This window comes from Daphnia magna, linkage group LG2, assembly GCF_020631705.1.
Source record: "Daphnia magna isolate NIES linkage group LG2, ASM2063170v1.1, whole genome shotgun sequence".
Classification (NCBI taxonomy): domain Eukaryota; kingdom Metazoa; phylum Arthropoda; class Branchiopoda; order Diplostraca; family Daphniidae; genus Daphnia; species Daphnia magna.
The window spans coordinates 2,719,054-2,726,698 of NC_059183.1; the positions used below are offsets into that span (position 1 = coordinate 2,719,054).

Sequence of the window (7,645 nt, forward strand, 5' to 3'; positions counted from 1 at the left end):
TCTTACCCGTCCCTGAGATCTATAGAAGACTATATGAAGAGTAAATTATATTCTTATCTGTTCCTGTTCTCTTTCGTTATATTTTGACGTATTGTGTCTGCGGTTATAAACCCTATTTGAATATACACGCAGCTGACATCCAAGAAAGATTCCAGTTTTAATATTTTCCGTACTCTACGGACTCTTCTAAGGTTCAGGTCTTACACCCTAGCTTTGTTACGCTGTCACCCGAGAAAGGTGCTGGGGCGTACAAAAAATACACTTTATCAGAGTCTGCATGTAATTCTCTGACATTTAGGTTCTCTGAGAAGAGAAATCTGAAAAGAAGTTGGTGTCCTGCAAAAATGAAAAAAAAAATTATTTCACAAAATCGAAAATTAATATTCATCCATTGTCAGCATTATTTTGTGATGCAATTTAATAAAGTTGCTGCGCACCGCTAGTCCCTCTTGAAAAAATGTTTTTCCCGGTGATGTGGTGAGGAGAACAAACAAAGAATAGTGGAAACCATTTAGATTTCGCCTCAAAACACTGCCACCTACGTGTCTTGATTGGGAAAGGGCCACTTGTAACCAGTAGGCAATTGGGATTTAAAATATTAAACACTGGTGGCGCTGGCTCCCCAATAGCTATCAGGTGATCCACTGAGGAAACGGAGCAATCTGCGAAATGTAGAGTATGTAGCTTAGGGCGTTCCATGCCGGACGATTTTTTTATTTTGATGAAGGCGTTTATGGATCGGGGTTCTTCTACATGCGAAAACTCTAGGTATTTTTTTATTTGAGGTGGGAAAATTATTTAGGTCTTGTGCCGCGGGAAAAAAGCGTGAAAAACACAACTTTTGCTTATTTTTTCACCCTTTGCAAGCCTATCATACTTTTAAAAATTACGGCGTTTGGGTAAATGAAATCTAGTGTTATAAGCTACCTCTCCTGAAAAAATCAACTGCTAAAAGTAAAGTTTAGGGGTCGCGCGTCACCCCCAATGCATGAATATTTAAGAAAAAATTAGGGTTGGACCACCGCGGTTAAAATATACCGCGGTACTTACGTGTGGTAAGCGGTAGTACCACAATCATTTACCGCGGTATGCTCAAAATTTTAACAACTACCGCACTACCGCATGGCATGTATACTACCGCACGGTAAGCGGTAGTACCGCAATCATTTACCACGGTATGCTCAAAATTTTAACAACTACCGCAATGCCGCATGCATGTATACTACCGCACGGTAGCGGTAGTAAAACGCCATTTATCAGCCAGAAAAGAAACTATTTTTCAGTCAACAATAGATGGCAGCACGTCATTTCCTCAGCCCCTGACGCTTGCTGTTCAGCTATAAAGATTGTGATTCTCAATACAGTTACTGAAAAACGTTCGATTTAACAGATATAGTCTTTAATCATCATAGGGTAAGTCAAACTTGTCAGTGTTACTATGAATGAGTGTAATGCAAGTATCCAAACTCTATTTTAGTCGAGGGAAACGACCCTAGCAAAACAAACGAGGTAAACGCAGTGAACCTGTCAGGAATGAAACTAGTGTTTTGTTACATAAATCAGGTAGTTCAGTAGTTGCAAGTTGTGACTTTACTCTTACTTCTGTAACTGTATTGGAAATAATCGTACATTCACAACCAGGTAACCCACCTGGTGCAGCACAAACTGATGGTGGTGCTGTCGCAACACCTGCCACTATGAGGGAAGCTTCAGTACCAGCTTCTTCCAGCACTCATTCTGTTCAGCGTGAGCAAAAAGTTGATTTAATGCTCCTAATATTTAATCTCCGGTTATTCATCTTTCTCATTTTAGGTACTGAAGTGATGGGTACACATGTTGAGTTGGACACTTCTCGTGATGACAGCAGCATTCTGTGCCGGTGACACCTCTAGGGGCAGCAGCACTAACGGGAGTTCAAGCAGCATACGCAGCATCAGCTCAGTGAAAGGGCCGTTCAAGAGGTCCTCAGGGAAAAGTAAATCACCTTACTTTGGGACAGAAAAGTACATGGTTGACCACAGAGGTGTTCTTACCGCGAGAACTCCCAGACCAGTCACTATTCCAGTCAGATTCCGAACAACAGGGAGAGGAGTTCGAGGACGCAGAGAGCAACCAGGATTCTCGGAATCCAGAAGCAAGAAGTGCTGTGACGGAACTAGCATACGATCTGGTAGCTGCACGTGAGCAGTGCGAGGGTGTTCGTGAGGTAGGGAACAAGACAAGGGTGAACGCACGAACCGGAGTGGGAGAAGAAGGGCGACAGGAAATGCGGGTCGTCGATCGTGATCAAGTATCGCGAACTCGACCGACAGAGGTCGACGACCACGAATCGCTTATCCCGCAAGTGTTAGTGCCCATTGTCCAAGAAAGGATCGACGCACAATCAGTGTCTGCGAAAAGTAGACAACAGGAAGCGGATACCGTCGGGAGCGATCAAGTTTGGAAGAAAAATCCTATGGGAAGGCCTACCGCCTAGAGCATCTAGCACTTTGTACGATGCAGTAGTTGTGAGTCAAGGAAGAGACGGAGACGAGCAAAATCGGTTCAAATTCAGTCGTCGTCATCATTTTTACATGTAGAGTAGATCTAACTAGGGTAAAAGAGCGAATTAGGACACAGGGCCAAGCTCCTGCTAATTTTTGGGAAAAATATAAATGTTTCCTTCACGAATGGTATCCCGATAGAGGGTATATTGGGACATCTAATAGGCGAATTATAAACTTTAACGGGGAATACGCAATTCATCCAAAGTGCAAATTGTATAACATAACAATACCCAAGAAAACAGTAATTGAAATCGGTACAATGTGCTTTCGGGTGAAAACCCTAAACAGTGTACTATCTGTTAGCTGACACCTAGACGGCACAAGAAATATCTAAGTAAAATTATAAAAATCCTTGAAAAAATTATATCAAAAGATAGAGAATCAAAAGTTCTATATATTAAGTGTAAGTATGCCCTATTATATACTAGTTTAATTCCAATTTCAACAATAAAAATAAAACCATTCCTGCTAATTTCGAACACTCTACGCCAATTTTGGCAGTATTCTTTCGAATAAGGAAAAACTTGATTCGTTTTGTAAACGAATACGAATAAGCAGTACAAACGAATACGAATAACGAATAACGAATAAAAAGGGCGTTTTATTCGCGAATACGAATAATATCTGAATAACGAATAACGAATAAATTTTCAATTTAAATATCCAGAGTCATAGACCCCTGGTTGCTCTACCATGGCTATTTTTCCTCTCAGAAAAGGGGTACCCTCTTGTGGGAACACTATACGAAAAAACCGAGGATTTTAGGGCGGAGCGCAAGAGTAATTTTCCGCCTGGTGTCAGTGCCACCTGGCTATAAATGAGCCTGTGCGTGGACTGAACGTGGACTAACACACCCGCAAGAGGCACCCGCAAGAGGTAGTCTCGTCTGGTGGAAAACGCCTAGTGTAAAAATCCTGCCCGTGGGGGCAGCACTGCAAGTGACACGGATGTCGCATCATTTTTTGGTTGTTTGTTCTCTTCTACCTCGCATTATTCCAGTTCGACTCTGTTAGACGAAGGATTTTACCCGAGAATTCTATTTCAAGCGTAATTTGAAAACATAGTATTCAACAATTATTTTCTTTTTCGGAGTTATCAAGGTCGAGGTTATCAACCGTTTGTTGGTTATTGAAAGGAATTTCTACGCACATTAACCTTAATATGTGGTTTTTTGAATTGTGGTTTTTTTTATACAATCAAGAGATTCAATATCATTTCCGAGAACACAAAGAGAAAAATGATACGCCATCTTTCTTTTTTTTCTCGTTAATAATCTTGAACAAGTGTACTACAGTATTGTTGTGTGTAGTGACAATAACAACGAGGTTGTGCGTAAGTGTTGTCTTTGAACTTTTTTTCCTCCATCGTCGAATTACAGTTCACTGGAAGTTGAGTAATTGTCTAACTACAGCTCACTGGAAATTGAACACAGATAACAAATCATAATTGTAAAAAAATAATGCGCTAAAAAAAGTTTCGTTTTCGAACGGGAAAAGGGGCTAGAAAGAGGAAAAAGTTCACTCAAAGTGATTCACCATCAAGTGAACTTCACCCGGAAAAACTTGAAATCCCCAATGCAGTAAAGACCTTTACTGCATATATATAACTATCTAATAATATAATATATATCATATATAACTATATATAGCAGAGGACATAACTAGTACGTTCAGCAAAGTGAAACAAATGGTAATGAGATCAAAGATTTCTAAAGCAGAAAAAAGTGTTTTTAAACTAAGTAAAAAAAGCGAAGATTCATCAAGATAGATGGAGCAGTAATAGTTAAGAAGGACAACACAGACAGACCACAGAAGAAGAAAATCTTTTGTCATCTAGCTCGAGCGATGATTTCTTTGTAAACAAAATGAAACCAAAAGGAAAAACGCTAGAAAAAGATGCTTATTGGGAAAGCAGGGATGACGATATATCAGTGGGAAAATCACAGAAGAAAAGTACCTCTACATCTTTTGTAACTGAGTTTCTTCATCGCACAACGATTCGCATCCGAAAACAGGGAATAGATGCAAAAAAAGGGTAAGCAAGATTCAAACTTAGCATACAAGATTGAAAATTAGTTCTTTAATTTCGTGAAAAGCCGAAGAGAGTTCCCTGTGACGGTGTAGCAAAATAACTAAAACAAAACGCAGATTGCCGTATTGATTCAAGGACATGTATCATAGAAAAATAAGTGATGATTCATTAACACAAAGATTAATAACATTTTAAAAACGGACCATTCAAATATATTATATGTAATTCTTTCACCAAACAAAGCTGTGGCGATACTCAAACTTCTGAGACCGCTTAGAATCTCATAGAAACACCACAAGGAAAGACACTGATCATAGATATCGCAAAGGAATACCTATTTGATTGAATGAATTAGAATTCGAAGCTTTAGATAACAAAGGAATGCCTAATTGAATTTCTCTGGAAACGATAAGAGAACTAACAAGTGAAATTTTCCAGTGAATTCAAGAGCCATACATTACTTCCCTGGTGTGCAATCAATTTGTATTGCGTATCAAAATCAATACTGCTTCCTCTAAACAAACTTCCAACTCAAAGTTTTACACTGTTTCGAACACTGACTGGTAATGGTGATTCAATCCCACCGTTACATCCGACGCTCGTTAAACAGTATGACGTATCCAATAAGTTTCCAGATGAACCACGTTTTCAAAACCTTCTGTTGTCCCCGAAAGGGGTGTTGCAGCACACTTCGACATGTATCAATCCAAATGATTTCAAGTGCACCCCACATTTTTATTTTTTCCATCAATCTTCCACCCCGTCTTGTTATAATGCACTAAAACGAGGTAAATTACTAAAATTTGCCATCGCTAACGGAAACTGGGTAGGTGAACTTCCACCAGAGCTACGAAAAATGTCGTTTGGATCAAAAAGTCTAATGCGTCCCGTTCAGACGTTCGGCAGAACAACCACATTCACGGGAACCACGGGACCTGAGGGAAGCAGCCTTAAAGGTCACGTTTATTGCACGAGGTTGGAAACCACAATGGTTCTGGAGAAAATTCCAATAGTACCAGAACAAACTTCAGTTCGCGTTCTCGTCGTATCGCCATTTACTAGCGATGCAACAGCCTTAAACAGAGGGGAAATAGCCTCGAGAAAACTCGATTACATTATTGAACTAACCAAAATCAGAGAACTATTTCAATTTGGGTGCGACGTCCAAAACGTTGTTGTCAGAAACGTCACCTTTGACGAAGAGTCATTCTGGAAACTACCGATAGATGAACCATCTCCCGATGTGTTTCTTGTTGAGAAGCACAGGCTGGACCCGGTAGTAGAACACACCGGTGAAATTCAAACACATCAAAAGAATACAATGAGTACAGGCGGCGATTCTTTGTTGAAATCAGTAGATGAAGAAACAGACGCTACAATGATTTCGTGTACTATCACCATCAATGACAAGGGCCCCTCCAGCAACGTTCTGAACGAACACCAACAAATTGTCAATCTACTATCGACCATCGATCATCAACTTGAAGCTGGCCCATCTAGAAACACGTTTGTGGTTCGTCCAGGAAAGGAATTCGTTTCCGACACAATGCCCCAATATTTAGACACGCTCTTCCCAGATATGTTTCCGTTCGGACAAGGTAGATTCGATGAAACTCGACGAGTGAAAATTTCAAAAAAAAATCTTGTATCATATTACGCCAACCTCAGTAGCAGACAATTTCAACAAGTTGATTTTTCTCTGCCAGTGTACGATTTCATTGCTCGAACGGAAGCGTCCACATTGGCCCGAATCAGAGCCTTCCTACCGTCCCGGATTCCCAATAACAGATGGAAGCGTCATGCCCAGAGGCGACGTGTACGGACGCATCTCAAACGACGATTTGACTTGAAGAGCAGCCAAGTACCAAAGCGATTATGTGAAAAACAAGTTGTTGGGACGGAGAATGCCACGACCGCCGTAAAGCGCCAACAAATTGGAAACTACGTTTTTCACAGATCAAAAAATTGCAAACCAAACAATACAACACTCGCAAGCTGCGGCTCAAAATAACCGGCAAGATATTTATGTGGCTCACGCCAAGAACGGCAAAGATCACATCTGGCTCACTATCAGTCCAGACGATGCAAAGTCGTTCGTAGTCTTATGGTTGGCCCTAGGTTCAACACAAGCAGATCCCCATAGTAAAGCTATACCCCTGGGTTCCAAGCGTTTTGCCGTGCTGTCAAATCATCCAGTAGCAGCAGCTTTGAATTTCCAACGTCTTCTTGACATCGTCATCGAAAACATTATCGGTTGATGCCAACGCGAAAATCGCTCTTATAAACGTGGGGGACTATTCGGTGTGCCTAAAGCATGGCTTCGCGTGGTAGAAGAACAATCGTGCCTCACTCTTCACACACACATGTTGATTTGGTTGTGCGGACACGGCGACATCGAGAAACAGCTTGTCGACGCTTTGAAACACGATGATGACTACAGCTTGGCCAATTGCAGTCGTGGTCTGACCACAACGAATTCAACCTTCCATGTAGATGTTCTCGTTGAAAAAATTGCAAACAATATCGAGAGCTTCATCCAATGAGAAATACAGCTACCAGAGGCTGAATCGAATATTGCACTAGAAAGCGATTTCTGTGTCGGTAAAAAACTGAAAATCCTGTCTGAAACAGCATTACAAATGATGAAAAAAATGGGACGTGAGTGCAAGTGCCGCATTCTTTGGTGCACCAAATGCAAACGCACAGTCACCATCAACGATAAATTGACAACTACGCTGAAACACGTCTATTAACGTCTACGATAACCAATGCCAAACGAAAATGACACCGACAGTTTGATTTGGCACGGTATTAATAAGAAACCCTTGTCGAACAACGAAGACGAAATGGATCTTTGGATGCTAGATATGGCTTGTATTCAGTTGCGCGTAAATCAACATGATTGGCGCCACAGAAAAAGTTGTTTTAAAAACGGAAGAACTACGTGCCGATACGGTATACCACTGGCACCAACAGACGTAACTGAAGTAAAAGCGATTTACGCCGAGAAAGACCACGACGTTGGCGACATTGAATTTGCTAAACGAAAAACCCGACCCCCCCCCCAT

General features: G+C 41.0%; 1 pseudogene; it reads left to right on the forward strand.

Annotated features, from left to right (window-relative positions):
- The first annotated feature begins 1,697 nt into the window (after positions 1–1,697).
- Positions 1,698–7,120, forward strand: LOC116935743 (annotated as a pseudogene).
- The last annotated feature ends 525 nt before the right edge of the window (positions 7,121–7,645 follow it).